Raw genomic sequence first — 23,100 nt, 5'->3', positions numbered from 1 at the left:
TCACATCCATCAGAGCCAGGAGAAATCATTGCCATTAATATTATTACGATTAGGAGAGGTAGGAAAGAGAGAGGGCAGGACCTATCCGGTGTTTTCCCAGAGGGACCCAATAACCCAGAGACCTTCAGAGTGTTTTCAGTTGTGACTAAACTTAGGAGGGACAACTTTACACTGTAAACAGGTATGTGCATACACGTATGTGTTGAATTGAAATAAAGTATTGAGAAATAATACTTGTCCTGAATATGGATGATGTGCTTTGATGTTCCCAGCTGGAGCCTGGTGGAGTCTATTTTTACAAATGCATGATTCACTAAAACGACTTTGTGGGTCACAGGCCACGATGTGAAGAATGTTGTGGAAGATCACACGTGACTCATTAGAACAGTGAGGCACAGATGTTAACCTGGGCGCTGGAGTCAGATTCCCTTGGTTCAAGATACCAATCACCGCTGTGAAGAGTTCAGCCAAGTTACTTTACTTCTCTAGTCCTCATTTGCTTCTTAGCAAAGTGGGAGTAATGTTTGTCGTACCCAAGCCCCAAGGACTGCTCTGAAATTAAGTGAAATAGTGCTTATGAGGCACTCAACACCGTGCTTGACAAGGCATAGAAAGTGGCTGCTAAGTGGTACGTATCATCATTATAACTGTTGCTATTGTGTTCGTTGCTGCTTTTAAGGCATGTAGAAGGAGGCATGTGCACCAAAGTGTAGTCATTTGGGAGTTCAAGCCTGGATAAAGTAGTGGTGGAAATGAAGCCAGGCCCAAAAAAAGAAGGATGAGCCCTAATGCAGTAAGAAGAAGGGGAGGGTAAGGGACAAGGTGCGGAGATCCCAGGGTGGATTGGAAAGGGGCGCCATTCCCATGACAAGGCTGGTGTATATGTTGGGGTGGTTGATAGCCTCAGAAATCCTCACATACAGAATTTTTTTTTCTTGCAGAAGTCCAGGACTGACTTGTTTTTAGACCACAACCAGTAGCAACGTGAATTCCAGAAGAGAATGCAGTGGCTTAAGCAAACCTGGATGCTTGTGGTGTGCTAATCGAAAATTATACACTTGGTTTTCTGACTGCCAACCACGGTCCAAGGATGATCTTAAATACAAGTCTGAGTGCACAATTTACTCGACTGCTGACTCACAAGCTGTGTTTATTGAGCAGCCGAAATTGCTGGTGAATCTGCAGAAAAGAGCCCAGTTTGGCCTGCAAATCATGGTGTTCAGGCCAGAAGCTGTGTGCCAGCTCCTTGCCTTTGCCCTCGCCCTGTAGGACAGCTAGTCAGGTGCCCCCAGAGCCAGGTGGTCAAGGTGGGGGGATGTGCACACGTGTCCACTTGGAGGGCAGCAAAAACAGATGGCTCCCAGGAGTGGTGAAGGAGGAAGCTGTCTTCTGAAACTGGTTACTGCTTGTCCCTGAGACCCAGGACTGGAAAGGAAGAGATAATCATGATCAAGATGATGATGTTGATGATGACAATAATATAAAAATGACTAATATTTGTTGACCATTTATTTTACACCAGGCACGGTGCTGAGCTCTTTAACTGTAAAGTCGCATTTACTCTTCACGATAACTGTGTGACATAGCTGTTACTATTACCCCCACTTTATGCAAGAGGAGTCTGGGCTCAGAGACATCAAGCAACCAGCCCAAGGTCAACTAGCCAGCTAGTGGCTGAGCGAGGACTTGGATGGTTTGACTTAAAGCATATCCTGAGGGAGGCAGCCAACAGGTGCATCTTCCATTGGAGGGAAGGTGGTCTTCCGAACTGGGTTCAGAGCTGTCCCAGCTTTTCCAGGTTGAGATGCAGGGGGGTTGCTGACATCTTCAGACAGTTTGGGGTGCTGAGGACAAATGGGAAGGAGCAGGTAGGAGAGTTGGAAGGCTTTGCTTGAATGTTGTCTTTCCAAGAAGTACAGACTAAAATACGTGCATTGGAATGGGCTTTTGGCTTTGAAGATAGGGACATTGAGACCCAGAAAGGGGAAGTGACTTGCTCAAGTCCACACAGCAAGTTAGTGGCAGAGACAAGATGAGAATCTACATTGAAAGACTCTCAGTCCAGAATGCTTTTTCCACAGTCCCAATGAGCACAGTGAAGGTAATAGCAATATAATAAACATTTATTGAGTGCCTATTATCCACCAGAAACTGTGTCAGGTATGTTATATGTTATAAGGTCTGTTCTATTATTATCCCCCATGAAAAAACAGTGACACAGAGAGGTTAAGCAACTTGCTCAAGATCACACAGCCAGGAAATGATCGGTGTCCGTCAAAGCCAGACAGAGGAGTTGCCGTCCTTCCCTGTTTCCTTTGCTCAATTTATTTGGCCCAGTTTCCTCCCAATTCCACGTGCCCTCAGCTGCCTGCTCTCCTCTTTACCCCACTCTCCTCCAGAGAACTCAAATGATCCTTTCTCTCCCTTGATCTCAAGGAGTCTAGGCTGAAGGGTCTGGGGGTGTGTGGCAGGAGGCCGGCAGGACCAGGAGCAGGGGTTCTGCTCTTCCGAACAGAGAGCTTTCTAAACAGTGCAGCAGTGCCCACTCCTCAGTGGCTGGTTGGCCACGTGGGAGGCGGGATCTGGGCTGCTGGGCTCCGTGCACAGTGGGCACAGCTCTGGGGCTTATCTGTGAGTGGTGACTAATAGCTCTGCACCGTCTCCACAAATTCCACTTTGAATCGGGTGTCACTTTAAACAGAAAGGCTTTTGTTTAATTTGAGTTATCTGGGTGGCAGTTGTATTTTTCACCTTCACCTTACCCATTTCATAGCCGTAGATAATCTTTCTCTCCATAGACAGGCCCACAAATGTAACTGCATTTATGGGTCACGCTTCGCAGATGATCATCACTCAGAGGATAAAGACGGAGCAGTGACTCCCTGGAGTAGCCGAGGCACCTTCACAAGCTTGGCTCTCCCTCCCCAAGCTGGCTCACTTGGACCGGGTAGTGAAGGTGACCCACCCCACCCCAGTGGAATAGGAGGTGAGATCTCAGCCTGGTCCAAGGAGAGTGAACAAAGAACGGGGAGGAGCAATTGGGAGGCCAAGGGGCGACTGGGTGAGGGGGTTTCCAGTGGCATGTGACCTGTGCCAGGTTCTCTGGGCTTCCGGCTCTGGAGTCAAGACCCCCAAGCTCAAATCCTGACTGATCTGCTGACTGGCAATGTGATCTGAGCAAGTTACTTAACCTCACTAAGTCTCAGTTTCCTCAGCTACAAAATAGGGATGGTAACCACACACCATCGGATTATTATAAAGACATAAAGAACAGAAAACGTTGAATACAGTGCCTGGCACACCAGGAGAGTCCAAATATGTTGGGTGTCATTTTCACGAATGTAGATAAACCTTAAAACATCATGTTGAGTGAGAGAAGCCAGACACAAAAGAGCACATACTGTCTGGTTTCCTTGAGAGGAAGTTCTAAAACAGGCAGGACGAATCTATGGTGAAAGACATTAGAATGACAGTTGTCTCTGAGGTGGGAGGTGGGGACAGGTAGACCAGGAAGGGATGCAAGGGGTCTTCCAAGGGTAATGGAATTGTTCTATGTCTTAATAGGGGTGTGTGTGCATTTCTCAGAACTCATTGAACTGAAGACTTAAGACCTGAATTTTACCGTATATAAATTATACCCTCATTTAAAATTACCAGTAAAATCATTATTATTAATTATTATTTTACTTGTGTTTAACATTTTGTGCCCTAAAATCAGTCTTAATGAGGAGTCCTTCAGTGATGGAGACCAAACTAGATTAAACAAAGAGGGGGATTTATTGACTCTCTTAGTTGGGAAGTCCAGGATAGTTTGGCTTCAGGAACAGCTGGATTCAAGGGCTATGTCATTCACATCTCCTGTAAAATACAGATGTCATTAGCTTTCCAGCCTGCATCATGGTGATCAGTGGCATCACGGTGATCAGAAGATCCAGAGAAGCTGATCCCGTGAAGGTATTTTGAAAATCACAAGCACTTTCAGTAAGAGTTCCAAGAAAGAGTACTAAGCGTCCTATAGAGAGACCCTTGTGTGTCATCTTAGCCACCTGCAGGTTGTCAGAGTGAGTTTCGTTGGCCAGGGCCCCAAAGGAGGCTCCTTATAAGCCCCAACCCAAGTCTGAGCAAGAGATGCTGACTTAACCCCATTGGGAAGCACTTGTGACCCCTCCGCCACAACCCCATGCCTTCTGTCTGGCTCCCATGGGTTTTTTTAACATCTCTAGGGCAGAATTTAAACATACCCTTTGATACACTTCCATGTCAGAGAATCTCCCTTATGACGTGGTAATCCACACACACTAAGACCCCGGTAAAGGAGGGCTCATTGCAACATGTTTGTGATAGAAACGCTACAAAAATACCCAAGGGTTTATTAATAAGGAGATGGTTAAACACATTAAGGTACTTCTGGATTATGGAATGCTTGGTGGTCTCTAAAAAGAATGAAGTAGGTCAATAGCTCTGTTTCTTGAAAAAAAATAAGTTGAGGAAGAAATCATTTATTCATCCAGCATTCAACAAATATGATTGGCTGCCTACCAAGACTCTCTTTTGGGAACTGTAATAAAAATTAATAAACAGAAATCCCAATTGAATAGAGTTGGGAGACCAAAGAGGGGAGTTTGCACACCCTGCAACCATAGCAGAGCCCAACAGGAAGAAGAAAGACTTCTCTTCTTTCCTGGCAAGGACTTGGCCAGTGGAAAGCCATGGACTCTTTTTTTACTAGAGCCCTCCCAGCTTCCTTTCCCCTCTATAAAATCACTCCCCTTCTGTTGCCCTGTGGGGACTTGTGTGTGGCTCTCCATGGTTGCAGACACAGAATTGTAATTCTCTGTTGATCCCGAATAAACCTGTCTTTACAGGAGAAATACCTGGCCGTCTATTTGCTTTAGGTCAACAGAACAACAAGAAGCAAGACAGACACAGTCCTGGTTCTCATGGGCCTATTTTTGGTATAAAAATGTTGGTGCCACATCCTCCGAAAATGCGTGCTCATAGCCACTGTCCCCAGGGTGTGGGATCTGGGGAAGCCACAGAGGCCTGGGGGAAGGAGGGTGGTGTTTTCACTTCTTCCATTATATATGTTTATGCTATTTGAATATTTTTACAATGAGTATTTATCACTTTGTAATTTTTGTAAAACCAGTAGAGGAGAGGAATTCTGGTCTGAAGGGCTATTGCAAGGCCTCTGAACGTGGCACTCTGTGAGCAAGTGAAGCTAGACTACACACAAAGGAAAAAAAGATGTATGCTAACAAGAAGGAAATAAATAGAAACCAACTGTTCTATCTCCTGAACCTACTTCATTAAGAGCTATGTGGCTAATAGAGTCTTGGAGCTCAGGCCGGATGTCAGGCCTGAGCCTCTGAGGTGGGACAGCTGAGTTCAGCACATTGGACCACCAGAGACATCTCGGCCCCACATAATATCAATCGGTGAAAGCTCTTCCAGAGATCTCCATCTCAACACTAAGACCCAGCTCCACTCAACGACCAGCAAGCTCCAGTGCTGGACACCCCATGCCAAACAACTAGCAAGACAGGAACACAACCCCACCCATTAGCAGAGAGGCTGCCTAAAATCATAGTAAGTTCACAGACACCCCAAAACACACCACCAGACGCAGTCCTGACCACCGGAAAGACAAGATCCAGCCTCCTCCACCAGAACACAGACACCAGTCCCATCCACCAGGAAGCCTACACAAGCCACTGAACCAACCTTACCCACTGGGGGCAGACACCAAAACAATGGGAACTCCAAACCGGCAGCCTGCGAAAAGGAGACCCCAAACACAGTAAGTCAAGCAAAATGAGAAGACAGAGAAATATACAGCAGATGAAGGAGCAAGGTAAAAACCCATCAGACCAAACGAATGAAGAGGAAATAGGCCGTCTACCTGAAAAAGAATTCAGAGTAATGATAGTAAAGGTGATCCAAAAACTTGGAAATAGAATGGAGAAAATACAAGAAATGTTTAACAAGGACCTAGAAGAACTAAAGAGCAAACAAACAATGATGAACAACACTATAAATGAAATTAAAATTCTCTAGAAGGACTCAATAGCAGAAAAACTGAAGCAGAAGAACGGATAAGTGACCTGGAAGATAAAATAGTGGAAATAACTACCGCAGAGCAGAATAAAGACAAAAGAATGAAAAGAATTGAGGACAGTCTCAGAGACATCTGGGACAACACTAAATGCACCAACATTCGAATTATAGGGGTCCCAGAAGAAGAAGAGAAAAAGAAAGTGTCTGAGAAAATATTTGAAGAGATTATAGTTGAAAACTTCCCTAATATGGGAAAGGAACTAGTCAATCAAGTCCTGGAAGCACAGAGAATCCCATACAGGATAAATCCAAGGAGAAACACACCAAGACACATATTAATCAAACTATCAAAAAGTAAATAAAAAGAAAAAATATTAAAAGCAGCAAGGGAAAAGCAACAAATAACATAAGAGGGAATCTCCATAAGGTTAACAGCTAATCTTTCAACAGAAACTCCACAAGCCAGAAGGGAGTGGCAGGACATATTTGAAGTGATGAAAGGGAAGAAACTACAACCAAGATTACTCTACCCAACAAGGATCTCATTCAGATTTGATGGAGAAATTAAAACCCTTACAGACAAACAAAAGCTAAGAGAATTCAGCAACTAAGCCAGCTTTACAAGAAATGCTAAAGGAACTTCTCTAGGCAGGAAACACAAGGAAGGAAAAGAGCTACAATAACAAACCCAAAACAATTAAGAAAATGGTAATAGGAGCATAGCTATTGATAATTACCTTAAATGTAAATGGATTAAATGCTCCAAACAAGAGACATAGACTGGCTAAATGGATACAAAAACAAGACCCGTATATATGCTGTCTACAAGAAACCCACTTCAGACCTAGGGACACATAAAGACTGAAAGTGAGGGGATGGAAAAAGATATTCCATGCAAATGGAAATCAAAAGAAAACTGGAGTAGCAATTCTCATATCAGACAAAATAGACTTTAAAATCAAGACTATTACAAAAGACAAAGAAGGACACTACATAATGATCAAGGGATCGATCCAAGAAGAAGATATAACAATTGTAAATATTTATGCACCCAACATAGGAGCACCTCAATGCATAAGGCAAATGCTAACAGCCATAAAAGGGGAAATCGACAGTAACACAACAATAGTAGGAGACTTTAACACCCCACTTTCACCAATGGACAGATCAACAAAAATGAAAATAAATAAGGAAACACAAGCTTTAAATGACACATTAAACAAGATGGACTTAATTGATATTTATAGGACATTTCATCCCAAACAACAGAATACACTTTCTTCTCAAGTGCTCATAGAACATTCTCCAGGGTAGACCATATCTTGGGTCACAAATCAAGCCTTGGTAAATTTAAGAAAATTGAAATCGTATTAAGTATCTTTTCCCACCACAATGCTATGAGACGATATCAATTACAGGGAAAAAAACTATAAAAAGTGCAAACACATGGATGCTACACAATACCCTACTTAAATAACCAAGAGATCACTGAAGAAATCAAAGAGGAAATCAAAAACTACCTAGAAACAAATGAGAATGAAAACACGACAGCCCAAAACCTGTGGGATGCAGTAAAAGCAGTTTTAAGAGGGAAGTTTATAACAATACAATCCTACCTCAAGAAACAAGAAAAATCTCAAGCAAACAACCTAACCTTACACCTAAAGCAATTAGAGAAAGAAGAACAAAAATAAAAAACCCGAAGTTAGCAGAAAGAAAGAAATCATAAAGATCAGATCAGAAATAAATGAAAAAGAAATGAAGGAAGCAATAGCAAAGGTAAATAAAACTAAAAGCTTCTTCTTTGAGAAAATAAACAAAATTGATACACCATTAGCCAGACTCATCAAGAAAAAAAGGGAGAAGACTCAAATCAACAGAATTAGAAATGAAAAAGGAGAAGTAACAACTGAAACTGCAGAAAAACAAGGATCACAAGAGATTACTACAAGCAACTATATGCCAATAAAATGGACAACCTGGAAGAAATGGACAAATTCCTAGAAAAGCACAACCTTCCAAGACTGAACCAAGAAGAAATAGAAAATATAAACAGACCAATCACAAGCACTGAAATTGAAAATGTGATTAAAAATCTTCCAACAAAGAAAAGCCCAGGACCAGATGGATTCACAGGTGAATTCTATCAAACATTTAGCAAGACCTAACACCTATCCTTCTCAAACTCTTCCAAAATATAGCAGAGGGAGGAAAACTCCCAAACTCATTCTATGAGGCCACCAACACCCTGATACCCAAACCAAAGATGTCACAAAAAAAGAAAACTACAGGCCTATCTATGAACATAGATGCAAAAATCCTCAACAAAATACTAGCAAACAGAATCCAGCAGCACATTAAAAGGATCATACACCATGATCAAGTGGAGTTTATCCCAGGAATGCAAGGATTCTTCAATATATGCAAATCAGTCAAAGTGATACACCATATTGACAAACTGAAGGATAAAAACCATATGACAATCTCAATAGATGCAGAAAAAGCTTTCAACAAAATTCAATACCCATTTGTGATAAAACCTCTCCAGAAAGCAGGCATAGAGGGAACTTACCTCAACATAATAAAGGCCATATATGACAAACCCACAGCCAACATTGTTCTCAATGGTGAAAAACTGAAACCATTTCCACTAAGATCAGGAACAAGACAAGGTTGCCCACTTTCACAACTATTATTCAACATAGTTTTGGAAGTTTTAGCCACAGCATTCAGAGAAGAAAAAGAAATAAAAGGAATCCAAATCAGAGAAGAAGAAGTAAAACTGTCACTGTTTGCATGATAGAGAATCCTAAAGAGGCTACAATAAAACTACTAGAAGTAATCAATGAATCCGGTAAAGTAGCAGGATATAAAATTCTTGCACAGAAATCTCTTATGTTCCTATACACTAATGATGAAAAATCTGAAAGAGAAATTAAGGAAACACTCCCATTTACCACTGGAACAAAAAGAATAAAATACCTAGGAATAAACCTACCTAAGGAGACAAAAGACCTGTATGCAGAAAACTATAAGACACTGATGAAAGAAATTAAAGATGATACAAACAGATGGAGAGATATACTATGCTCTTGGGTTGGAAGAATCAACATTGTGAAAATAACTCTACTACCCAAAGCAATCTACAGATTCAATGCAATTCCTATCAAACTCCCAATGGCATTTTTCACAGAACTAGAACAAAAAATTTCACAATTTGTATGGAAACACCAAAGACCCCAAATAGCCAAAGCAATCTTGAGAAAGAAAAAGGGAGCTGGAGGAATCAGGCTCCCTGACTTCAGACTATACTACAAAGCTACAGTAATCAAGACAGTATGGTACTGGCACAAAAACAGAAATATAGACCAATGGAACAGGATAGAAAGCCCGGAGATAAACCCATGCACATATGGTCACCTTATCTTTGATAAAGGAGGCAAGAATATACGATGGAGAAAAGACAGCCTCTCCAATAAGTGGTGCTAGGAAAACTGGACAGCTACATGTAAAAGAATGAAATTAGAACACTCGCTAACACCACACACAAAAATAAACTCAAAATGGATTAAAGACCTAAATATAAGACCAGACACTATCAAACTCTTAGAGGAAAACATAGGCAGAATCCTCTATGACATAAATCACAGCAAGATCCTTTTTGACCCACCTCCTAGAGAAATGGAAATAAAAACAAAAATAGACCAGTGGGACCTAATGAAACTTAAAAGCTTTTGCACAGCAAAGGAAACCATAAACAAGACGAAAAGACAACCCTCAGAATGGGAGAAAATATTTGCCAACAAAGCAACTGACAAAGGATTAGTCTCCAAAATATACAAGCAGCTCATGCAGCTCAATATCAAAAAAACAAACAACCCAATCCAAAAATGGGCAGAAGACCTAAATAGACATTTCTCACAAGAAGATATACAGATTGCCAACAAACACATGAAAGGATGCTCCACATCACTAATCATTAGAGAAATGGAAATCAAAACCACAATGAGGTATCACCTCACACCGGTCAGAATGGTCATCATCAAAAAATCTACAAACAATAAATGCTGGAGAGGGTATGGAGAAAAGGGAACCCTCTTGCACTGTTGGTGGGAATGTACATTGATACAGCCACAATGGAGAACAGTATGGAGGTTCCTTAAAAAACTAAAAAGAGAACTACCATATGAGCAAACAATCCCACTATTGGGCATATACCCTGAGAAAACCATAATTCAAAAAGAGTCAAGTACCACAATATTCATTGCAGCACTATTTACAATAGCCAGGACATGGAAGCAACCTAATTGTCCCTTGACAGATGAATGGATAAAGAAGATGTGGCACATATGTACAATGGAATATTACTCAGCCATAAAAAGAAATGAAATTGAGTTATTTGTAGTGAGGTGGATGGACCTAGAGTCTGTCATACAGAGTGAAGTAAGTCAGAAAGAGAAAAACAAATACCATATGCTAACATATATATATGGAATCTAAAAAAAAGAAAAAAATGGTTCTGAAGAACCTAGGAGAAGGACAGGAATTAAGACGCAGACGTAGAAAATGGACTTGAGGACACAGGGAAGGGGAAGGGGAAGCTAGGATGAAGTCAGAGAGTGGCATTGACATATATACACTACCAAATGTAAATCCGATAGCTAGTGGGAAGCAGCCGAATAGCACAGGGAGATCAGCTCAGTGCTTTTTGTCCACCTAGAGGGGTGGGAGAGGGAGGGTGGGAGGGAGACGCAAGAGGGAGGGGATATGGGGATATATGTATATGTATAGCTGATTCACTTTGTTATACAGCAGAAACTAAAACACCATTGTAAAGCAATTATACTCCAATAAAGATGTTAAAAAACAAACAAACAATAGAGGAAGCAAAATAAATGAGCTGCATGTACCTGTGAGCCCACACCATCCGTAAAGAGCCAGGCTGGGAGGAGATAGAGGGGAGTAGGGAGAATCCATGTGAGAGAGAGAGATCTTCCCCTGTCCCCAGGGAGGCAGCTGAAAGGAAATTGCTTTTGGAGTCAGCAAATTGCTCTAAGTGTTTCCTACCCCAGTGCTCCTGTGCCAGGACCCAGGCCTGGCCTGAAAATATGGCCCTTCGTCGTCCTGGGTACAGAAGGGGCAGACACCAGCCAGCATGTGCTGTTCCCTTTTCGGGAGAGGAGGCAGGTCTGTCCCTGTCCCTGCCTTCACCAGGACTTCATCGTCTTCTCCAGGGTCCCCATCCTGCTCCTTCCAGCACAGGACAACCCAGGCCCCTCATATAATCATACAGAGTTCAAATGCTAGCTGTATCACTCCTGAGAAGTGTAACCCCAGGCAACTCCCTCCACCTCTCTCTGACTCAGCTTTTTCTATCTATAAAGGGGAGATGATGATAATGATAGTGTTCTGAGGTTCTGATAATGAATATGCTGAGGGTTTAGTAAGTTAATACATGTCAAGTGCTTAGAATAGCGCCCAGCACACTGTAAGAGTTCAGTGTTAGTTATTTTATAGTTGTTGTTATGATTGCCTTCTACCATGGTGATCTTACCATGCAACAAGTAGAACAAGATTTTACTTAGCCCCAGGGGCTTGAGATATGATTATCATCCAGTTCAACTACCCTCAGAGTTGAATATCTCAAACTCAGAAGGCCTTAGAAATCCACAACCCAACCTCCTAGTTTACAGATGGAGGCCCTCTCCCAGAGAGGCCAAACCTCAGTTACTGCAACTCATTGGGAGTATGGATTCATCCCTCTGTCCCTGCGTTAAAGAGTGTGTAGGCAGAAAGGAAAGCTCTGACGGTGTGCTAATTTGATTTCTACCATGACTTGTAGTATAAAAATGATGCTACTTATAAAAAGGAATGAAATTGAGTTATTTGTAATGAGGTGGATGGACCTAGAGTCTGTCATACAGAGTGAAGTAAGTCAGAAAGAGAAAAACAGATATCGTATGCTAATGCACATATGTGGACTCTAAAAAACGGTACTGATGAACCTAGTGGCAGGGCAGAAATAAAGACACAGATGTAGAGAACGGACTTGAGGACACACAGGGGAAAGGGGAAGATGGGACGAAGGGAGAGAGTACTATTGACATATATACACTACCAAATGTAAAATGGATGGTTAGTGGAAAGCTGCTGCATGGTACAGGGAGATCAGCTTGGTGCTTTGTGACGACCTAGAGGGGTGGGATAGGGAGAGTGGGAGGGAGGCTCAAGAGGGAGGGAATATGGGGATATATGTATACATATAGCTGATTCACTTTGTTGTACGGCAGAAACTAAAACACCATTGTAAAGCAATTATACTCCAATAAAGATATTTTTTAAAAAATGATGCTACTTAAATTTCCCTGTGATTCTCTTGTGGATATGACTAAATGTAAATTTCTTGCTGTTATGTGTATTTTCATCTTGGACCACTGTCACGGTTAATTTTATGTGCCAACTTGGGCAGATCACAGGGTACCCAGATCTTTGGCTAAACATTATTTCTGAATACTTCTGTTAGAGTGTTTCCAGATGAGACGAGCATTTGAATTGGTAGTCTCGGGAAAGTAGACGGCCCTTCCCGATGTGGGTGGGTGACATTCCATCCATTGAGGGCTTGAGCAGAGCAAAAGGAGGAGAAAAGGAGAATTTTTCCCTTCTCTGCCTGACTGCCTGAGCTGAGACTTTGGTCTTCTCATGCCTTTGGACTGAGAATTATACAGCTACCTTGGTTCTCAGGCCTTCTGACTCAAACTGAATTACACCAACAGCTTTCCTAGGTTTCCGGTTTACAAACAGCAGATCATGGGACGGTTCAGCCTCATAATTGTGTGAGCCATATGCAGCCAATCTATATCTGTGTGTTTATGTATATATTTATACAACCATGTATCTTTTTTTATTTTGAAATAATTTTAGACATAGAAGAATTGCAAAGATAACATAATGTTTCCATATACTTGTCATCCAGCCTCTCCCAATGATAATGTCTTATATAATCATAGTACAGTTATCAAAATTAAGAAATTAATATTGATGCAGCACTATTAACGAAACTACAGACTCTATTTGGATGCTCTTTTTCTGTTCCAGAATCCAATCCAGGCCATCACATGGAATTTAGTCATCGTCTCCTTTTTTTTTCTTTTAATTAAATTTAATTTATTTTTTTATACAGCAGGTTCTTATTAGCTATCCATTTTATACATATTAGTGTATATATGTCAATCCCAATCTCTCAATTCATCACACCATCACACCCCTCCACCACTTTCCCACCCTTGGTGTCCATAGATTTGTTCTCTACATCTGTGTCTCAATTCCTGCCCTGCAAACCAGTTCATCTGTACCATTTTTATAGGTTCCACATATATGCGCTAATATATGATATTTGTTTTTCTCTTTCTGACTTACTTCACTCTGTATGACAGTCTCTAGATCCACCCACGTCTCTACAAATGACCCAATTTTGTTCCTTTTTATGGCTGAGTAATATTCCATTGTATATATATACCACATCTTCTTTATCCATTCATCTGTCGATGGGCATTTAGGTTGCTTCCATGTCCTGGCTATTGTAAATAGTACTGCAATGAACATTGGGGTGCATGTGTCTTTTTGAATTATGGTTTTCTCTGGGTATATGCCCAGTAGTGGGATTGCTGGGTCATATGGTAGTTCTATTTTTAGTCTTTTAAGGAACCTCCATACTGTTCTCCATATTGGCTGTATCAATTTACGTTCCCACCAACAGTGCAAGAGGGTTCCCTTTTCTCCACACCCTCTCCAGCATTTGTTGTTTGTAGATTTTCTGATGATGCCCATTCTAACTGGTGTGAGGTGATACCTCATTGTAGTTTTGATTTGCATTTCTCTAATAATTAGTGATGTTGAGCAGCTTTTCATGTGCTTCTTGGCCATCTGTATGTCTTCTTTGGAGAAATATCTATTTAGGTCTTCTGCGCATTTTTGGATTGGGTTGTTTTATTTAATATTGAGCTGCATGAGCTGTTTATATATTTTGGAGGTTAATCCTTTGTCTGTTGATTTGTTTACAAATATTTTCTCCCATTCTGAGGGCTGTCTTTTCGTCTCGTTTATAGTTGCCTTTGCTGTGCAAAACTTTGAACTTTCATTAGGTCCCATTTGTTTATCTTTGTTTTTATTTCCATTACTCTAGGAGGTGGATCAAAAAAGGTCTTGCTGTGATTTATGTCAAAGAGTGTTCTTCCTATGTTTTCCTCTAAGAGTTTTATAGTGTCCAGTCTTACATTTAGGTCTCTAATCCATTTTGAGTTTATTTTTGTGTATGGTGTTAGGGAGTGTTCTAATTTGATTCTTTTACATGTAGCTGTCCAGTTTTCCCAGCACCACTTATTGAAGAGGCTGTCTTTTCTCCACTGTATATACTTGCCTCCTTTATCAAAGAAAAGGTGACAATATGTGTGTGGGTTTATCTCTGGGCTTTCTATCCTGTTTCATTGATCTATATTTCTGATTTGTGCCAGTACCATATTGTCTTGATTACCATAACTTTGTAGTATAGTCTGAAGTCAGGGAGTCTGATTCCTCCAGCTCTGTTTTTTTCCCTCAATACCACTTTGGCTATTCAGGGTCTTTTGTTTCTCCATACAAATTTTAAGATTTTTTTGTTCTAGTTCTGTAAAAAATAACATTGGTAATTTGATAGGGATTGCACTGAATCTGTAGATTGCTTTGGGTAGTACAGTCATTTTCACAATATTGATTCTTCCAATCCAAGAATATGGTATATCTCTCCATCTGTTGGTATCATCTTTAATTTCTTTCATCAGTGTCTTATAGTTTTCTGCATGCATGTCTATTGTCTCCCTAGGTAGGTTTATTCCTATGTATTTTATTCTTTTTGTTGCAGTGGTAAATGGGAGTGTTTCCTTAATTTCTCTTTCAGATTTTTCATCATTAGTGTATAGGTATGAAAGAGATTTCTGTGTATTAATTTTGTATCCTGCAACTTTACCAAATTCATTGATTAGTTCTAGTAGTTTTCTGGTGGCATCTTTAAGATTCTCTATGTATAGTATCATGACATCTGCAAACAGTGACAGTTTTACTTCTTCTTTTCCAATTTGTATTCCTTTTATTTCTTTTTCTTCTCTGATTTCCATGGCTAGTACTCCCAAAACTATGTTGAATAATAGTGGTGAGAGTGGACATCCTTGTCTTGTTCCTGATCTTAGAGGAAATGCTTTCAGTTTTTACCATTGAGAATGATGTTTGCTGTGGGTTTGTCATATATTGCCTTTATTATGTTAAGGTAAGTTCCCTCTATGCCCACTTTCTGGAGAGTTTTTATCATTAATTGGTGTTGAATTATGTCAAAAGCTTTTCATCATCTATTGAGATGATCATATGGTTTTTCTCCTTCAATTTGTTAATATGGTGTATCACATTGATTGATTTGTGTATATGGAAGAATCCTTGCATCCCTGGGATAAATCCCACTTGATCTTGGTGTATGATCCTTTTAATGTGTTGTTGGATTCTGTTTGCTAGTATTTTATTGAGGACTTTTGCATCTATATTCATCAGTGATATTGGCCTGTAATTTTCTTTTTTTGTAGTATATTTGTCTGGTTTGGGTATCAGGGTGATGGTGGCCTCATAGAATGAGTTTGGGAGTATTCCCTCATCTGCAATTTTTTGGAAGAGTTTGAGAAGGATGGGTGTTATCTCTTCCCTAAATGTTTGATAGAATTCACCTGTGAAGCCATCTGGTCCTGGACTTTTGTTTGTTGGAAGATTTTTAATCACAGTTTCAATTTCATTCCTTGTGATTGGTCTGTTCATACTTTCTACTTCTTCCTGGTTCAGTCTTGGAAGGTTATACCTTTCTAAGAATTTGTCCATTTCTACCAGGTTGTCCATTTTATTGGCATAGAGTTGCTTGTAGTAGTCTCTTAGGATGCTTTGTATTTCTGCGGTGTCTGTTGTAACTTCTCCTTTTTCGTTTCTAATTTTATTGATTTGAGTCCTCTCCCTCTTCTCTTGGTGAGCCTGGCTAATGGTTTATCAATTTTTTTTATCTTCTCAAAGAAACAGCTTTTAGTTTTATTGATCTTTGTTATTTTTTTTCTTTGTTTCTATTTCATTTATTTCTGCTCTGATTTTTATTATTTCTTTCCTTGTACTAACTTTGGGTTTTGTTTGTTCTTCTTTCTCTAGTTCCTTTAGGTGTAAGGTTAGATTGTTTATTTGAGGTTTTTCTTGTTTCTTGAGGTAGGCTTTTATTGCTATAAACTTCCCTCTTAGAACTGCTTTTGCTGCATCCCACAGGTTTTGGATCGTCGTGTTTTCATTGTCATTTGTCTCTAGGTATTTTTTGATTTCCTCTCTGATTTCTTTAGTGATCTCTTGGTTATTTAGTAGTGTATTGTTTAGCCTCCATGTGTTTGTGTTTTTAATGTTTTTTTTCCTTGTAATTGATTTCTAATCTCATGGCGTTGTGGTCAGAAAAGATGCTTGATATGATTTCAATTTTCTTAAATTTACTGAGGCTTGATTTGTGACCCAAGATGTGATGTATCCTGCTTAATGTTCTGTGCACACTTGAGAAGAATGTGTAATCTGCTGTTTTGGGAAGGAATGTCCTATAAATATCAATTAAATCTATCTGGTCTATTGTGTCATTTAAAGTTTGTGTTTCCTTATTAATTTTCTGTTTGGATGATCTGGCCACTAGTGTAAGTGAGGCATTAAAGTGCCCCACTATTTTTGTGTTATTGTCGATTTCCCCTTTTACAGCTGTTAGCATTTGCCTTATGTATTGAGATACTCCTATGTTGGGTGCATATATATTAATAATTTTTATATCTTCTTCTTGGATTGATCCCTTGATCATTATGTAGTGTCCTTCCTTGTCTCTTGTAACATTCTTTATTTTAAAGTCTGCTTATCTGATATGAATATTGCTATTCCACATTTCTTGTGATTTCCATTTGCATGGGATATCTTTTTCCATCCCCTCACTTTCACTCTGTATGTGTCCCTAGGTCTGAAGTGGGTCTCTTGTAGACAGCATCTATATGGGTCTTGTTTTTGTATCCATTCAGCAAGCCTGTGTCTTTTGGTTGGAGCATTTAATCCATTCACGTTTAAGGTAGTTATCGATAGGTATCTTCCTATTACCATTTTCTTAATTGTTTTCGGTTTGTTTTCCTAGGTCCTTTTCTTCTCTTGTGTTTCCCACTTCACGAAGTTCCTTTAGCATTTGTTGTAGAGCTGGTTTGGTGGTGCTGAATTCTTTTAGCTTTTGCTTTTCTGTAAAACTTTTGATTTCTCCATCGAATCTGAATGAGATCCTTGCCGGGTAGATTAATCTTGGTTGTAGGTTCTTCCCTTTCATCACTTTAAATATGTCATGCCACTCCCTTCTGGCCTGTAGAGTTTCTCCTGAGAAATCAGCTGTTAACCTTATGGGAGTTCCCTTTTATGTTATTTGTCGTTTTTCCCTTGCTGCTTTCAATAATTTTTCTTTGTCTTAATTTTTACCAATTTGATTACTATGTGTCTCAGCATGTTTCTCCTTGGGTTTATACTGCCTGGGACTCTCTGCACTTCCTGGACTTGGGTGGCTTATTTCCTTTCCCATGTTAAGGAAGTTTTCGACTATAATCTCTTCAAATATTTTCTCAGGTCCTTTCTCTCTCTCTTCTCCTTCTGGGACCCTATAATGTGAATGTTGTTACGTTTAATGTTGTCCCAGAGGTCTCTTAGGCTGTCTTCATTTCTTTTCATTCTTTTTTCTTTATTCTATTCCACAGCCATGAATTCCACCATTCTGTCTTCCAGGTCACTTATCTGTTCTTCTGCCTCAGTCATTCTGCTATTGATTCCTTCTAGTGTAGTTTTCATTTCAGTTATTGTATTGTTCATCTCTGTTTGTTTGTTCTTTAATTCTTCTATGTCTTTGTTAAACATTTCTTGCATCTTCTTGATCTTTGCCTCCATTCTTTTTCTGAGGTTCTGGATCATTTTCACTATCGTTATTCTGAATTCCTTTTCTGGAAGGTTGCCTATCTCCACTTCATTTAGTTGTTTTTCTGGGGTTTTATCTTGTTCCTTCATCTGATACATAGCCCTCTGCCTCTTTATCTTGTCTATCTTTCTGTGAATGTGGTTTTTATTCCACAGGCTGCAGGATTGTAGTTCTTCTTGCTTCTGCTGTCTGCCCTCTGGTGGATGAGCCTATCTAAGAGACTTGTGCAAGTTTCCTGATGGGAGGGACTGGTGATGGGTAGAGCTGGCTGTTGCTCTGGTGGGCAGAGCTCAGTAAAACTTTAATCTGCTTGACTGTTGATGGGTGGGGCTGGGTTCCCTCCCTGTTGGTTGTTTGGTCTGAGGTGACCCAACACTGGAGCCTACCCGGGCTCTTTGGTGAAGTAAATGGTAGACTCTGGGAGGGCTCATGCCAAGGAGTACTTCCCAGAACTTCTGCTATCAGCATCCTTGTCCTCATGATGAGACACAGCCACCCCCTGCCTCTGCAGGAGACCCTCTACACTAGCAGGTAGGTCTGGTTCAGTCTCCTATGGGGTCACTGCTCCTTCCCCTGGGTCCCGATGCACACACTACTTTGTGTGTGCCTCCAAGAGTGGAGTCCCTGTTTCACCCAGTCCTGTCGAAGTCCTGCAATCAAATTCCACTAGGCTTCAAAGTCTGATTCTCTAGGAATTCCTCCTACCGTTGCCAGACCCCCATGTTGGGAAGCCTGATGTGGGGCTCAGAACCTTCACTCCAGTGGGTGGACTTCAGTGGTATAAGTGTTCTCCAGTCTGTGAGTCACCCACCCAGCAGTTATGGGATTTGATTTTATTGTGATTGCGCCCCTCCTACTGTCTCATTGTGGCTTCTCCTTTGTCTTTGGATGTGGGGTATCTTTTTTGGTGAGTTCCAGTGTCTCCCTGTCGATGATTGTTCAGCAGTTAGTTGTGATTCCGGTGCTCTCGCAAGAGGGAGTGAGAGCACGTCCTTCTAATCCACCATCTTGAACCAATCTAGTCATCGTCTCCTTAATATTCTCTAATCTGTGACAGCTCCTCAGTCTTTTCTTGTCCTGCTGACCTTGACACTTTTGAAGAATACCATTTGGTTATTTTTTAGGCTGGTGATTTCTTATGATTTGACTGAGGTGGTAGATTTGGGGGAGTGCACCACAAAGATGAGGAACCCTTCTCATCCTATCATGTCAGGGGGTAGGTGAGACCAACATGTCTTATTGCTGGTGATGCAAACTTTCATCACTTGGAGAAAGTGGTGTCGATTGTTTTTCTCCCTATAAAGTCACCATTTTCCCCTTTCCATACTCTATGCATTAGAATTGACTCACAGAATCCAGCCCACACTCAAGAGGACGGGAGATAAGCCCACCCTCCTGGAGGAAGGCCTGTCAAAGAATTTGCAGGTATACGTTAAAGCCCCCACAGTAATTAATTAATATTTGAAGGGAGATACTTTGAGGCTATGCAAATATCCTATTTCTTCTTAAACTTTCCCAACGAGTTTTAGCATTCATGAGTGGATTTTGCCTGCAGCAATGATTATTGTGATGCTCTAGTGATGATTTTCTATTTCCCTCATTCCTTCTCCATTTATTAATTGGAATTCTTCTGCAAGGAAGAGTTAGGCTTTCCCCTCCATTTATTTATTCAATCATTTATTTATATCAGTATGGACTCATGAATCTGTATTATACACTTTGGGTTAAAATTCAACACCATTATTATGTATTTTGTTGCTGAAAATGGTTTAGTTTGTCCATTGGGAGCTCTTTCAGGTTGGTCTCTGTGACTTTTTAATATGTCTCCATCCTTTTGTGGTTTGGTTTTGCTGTTTTGTTTCTCTTTTTTTGGGTACAGGCCATGTAATTTTCCCCTCCCAAACAGAAATCTCTTTACTGTTTATCTTATTATTATTTTTTTAGCTGCATATATTTAAAGCATCATTTAGACATGTTAGTCTTCAGCTCCAAACCTAATTGTTCCCATTGGACTTAGAATAAACTCAGAGTTCTCCCCCAGCACACAAGTCCCTGTGTGATCTGACCTCACTTTTCCTGCTCTCTTGTCTCTTCCTGACCTTAGATCCCTCTGGCTTTCTTCTTATACCTTTGACACACCTAGTTTGTTATCTGTAAGCCTTTTGCTCCTAGGTCCCCTCTGCCTGGAGTATCCGTGCCCAGATGTCTCCTTGGGTAGCTTCTTGTCATTCAAGCCAAAGCTCAAAGTGGCCTCCCTGACCACAAGCGAAGTGGTAGGAGCACTCAGAGTAGTGACTGAAGAGAGTTTAATGATGGCACAGTTTATAGAGGTATGCATGGGCTTACGGGAACCAAGAAGGAAGAGTAAAGCATTGGGGATGAGCCAGATGGGGAACATTACCAATCCCCAGCTTGGAGGGGCAAGAGGAGGAAACAATGTTAACAGTGCTTGGCAAGAGCTGGGGCCACAGGTACAGGAACTCAACCTCTGCCCAAGCTGTGATTCCAGCTGAGTCAGGGGTGGGTCCCAGGGTGTATTTACCTTTCCCTCCCACTCTCCAATCTCCTGTCAGTGTTCTCCATTGGCCAGACACAACATGGAGCCAGAGGACACGTCTGCTGCTGCCCCCAGCAGAGGTTAGCCTCCTGGCACACAGGACAGGGCGGAGAATGGGTCTGCAGGGGCCAATGGAGAATACAACCCCAACCAAACTGTGTCCATCATTTCATCTTGTTCCTTTCCCACCCCATCATGCATTAATCATTATCTGAAACTGTCTTATTATTTACTGCTTGTTTACAGTCTACCTCCCCACCCCATGACATAATGTGATCTCCATGGAGAAGGGACCATCTTGTTCACCACTACATTCATAGTCCCTGGCACATAGTAGGTGTTCCATAAATATTTGTGCATAAACAAAAAGTGAATCCATGTTCAAAGGCCAAAACACATGTTTGGGCCCATGGTACTCCCAGCTGGTTTTTCTCCCTTCAGAATGCTTCTGTGGCTGGGATGATTTGTGTTAGAATTTCTCCAGTACCTCTGATCCACCCTCACCTCACATACTCCTCATCAGCATGGCTGAACTGACTTCCAGTGCAGCAGCAATGTGCCATCTCTCTCACCCTCCCACCCCTGAGGCCTAGCTCTACCTGCCTCCTCCCAAAGGCTGTCTGATGTCTGCAGCCCTCCTACCATCACCATTCCTATTTGAAGGCATGTGCCCATCACCTCCCACTGCTCACCAGTTTCTCTAGACCTGCACTGTCCTATGTAGCAGCCACTAGCCACATGTGGCTACCTAGCACTTGAACATGGCAGTCAAACTGAGATGTGCTAAGTGTAAAGTACACGCCAGATTTCAGAGTTAGTATGAATAAGAGGATGTAAAAATCTCGATTACGTGTAAATGATAACATATTGGGTATATTGGGTTATGAAAATTAACGTCACCTATTTTCAGTTTTTTAATCTAGCTACTAGAAAATTTGAAATTACATATGTGGCTCACATTCTATTTCTGTTGGACAGATCTGCTCCCGACGAAATGTCTCCATGAGCACCATTCCATTTGCTGCAGCATTCCCAGGGCCTGGCACAGAGCATGGCAAGTAGTAGATGCTCAATAAATACCTGTTGGGACATAGAAAACAAACTTATGTTTACCAAAGGGGAAAGGGGGGAGGAGTTTGGGATTAACACATACACACTACTATATATAAAATAAACAACAAGGTCTTACTGTATAGCACAGGGAAGTATATTCAGTATCTTGTAATCTATAATGGAAAAGAATCTGAGAAAGAATATATATGTGTGTTTGTGTGTGTGTGTGTGTAACAATCACTTTGCTGTACACTTGAAAGTAACACAACATTGTAAATCAACTATACTTCAATAAAAAAGAAAGAAAGAAAAAATAAATAAATACCTGTTAGACACAGGAACATTCCCCACTAGAAGTCTTCCCCAAAGGGATCATGAACTGCTGGAGGACAAGGCAGGGCCCTTCTGTCTGCCTCGCAGGTAGAGAGTGTACCCAAATCTCAAATAGACTGAGAGTGGCCTACGGCCCATGTTTGCTGAATGAAGTTGAGTAGGGAGGTTCAAAGCTGACTGCAGCTCCAGGAACCAAACCTGGTGGGGCCTGATGTGTGATAAAGGAAGTAAATGCAAAAGACCAGATTGGAGAATATGTGGCATTACCATTCTACTAAGGATAACTCACTCGAGGGTTCTAGAGAACACAGGACTCTTACAGAAAGAGCACAGGCCCCTGGAGACCTGTTTTGCTCAGGCTAGGGAGGTTGCCATGTGCCAATTTTCTTGACAGGAGGAAGCTCGTTTGTGCTGGCTCTGCACATTTTCACCTGACAGAGCAGAGAAATATGTAACCTTTTCTGCTGCAGGAGGTTGTAAACGGAAGAGCTATCTGCCTCTCCCCAGAGGCAGAGCTTGAGCCAGACGCTGTTGTGAGCACTTGAGAACTGTTATTTCATAAATCCCTTCAATGCTTCTGTGAGGCAGGTAGTATTACCAGCTCTGCTTTACTGATGAGGAAAATGAAGCTCCAAGAAGTGAAGTCACTTAGCCAAAGTCTCAGAGAGGCAGTGGCAGAGTCAGCACCAAAATGTAGTTTTCTTGCCTCTTTATCCAGTGTACTGTCAACTGCACCACACTGCCTCCATCCTTAAACTGAAAGAGAGGGAGAGAGGGAGAGGGAAAAAGAGAGAGAGAGAGAGTTGGGTTTCAATGACTATTTGGTCAAGGAATAGAAACACACATTGTGCTTCAAGAATAATACTGGGCGTATTCTTGATTTGTAAAATAATGCTACAACAGATTTCTATTACATTCTGGTTCATCATTTCCTTGATTTTAATATTTCACAGGTCAAATCCCATCTCTGAAACTGGACTACATCTGATTTGATGTAATCGGCCAATATACAAATCCCATTTTCCATTACCAAGATGGTAACATTTACACTACAATAACATAGAAACTTACCCCTAGCATT

This window comes from Balaenoptera acutorostrata, chromosome 19 (genome assembly GCF_949987535.1).
Source record: "Balaenoptera acutorostrata chromosome 19, mBalAcu1.1, whole genome shotgun sequence".
NCBI lineage: Eukaryota > Metazoa > Chordata > Mammalia > Artiodactyla > Balaenopteridae > Balaenoptera > Balaenoptera acutorostrata.
This window is presented reverse-complemented; position numbering follows the sequence as displayed.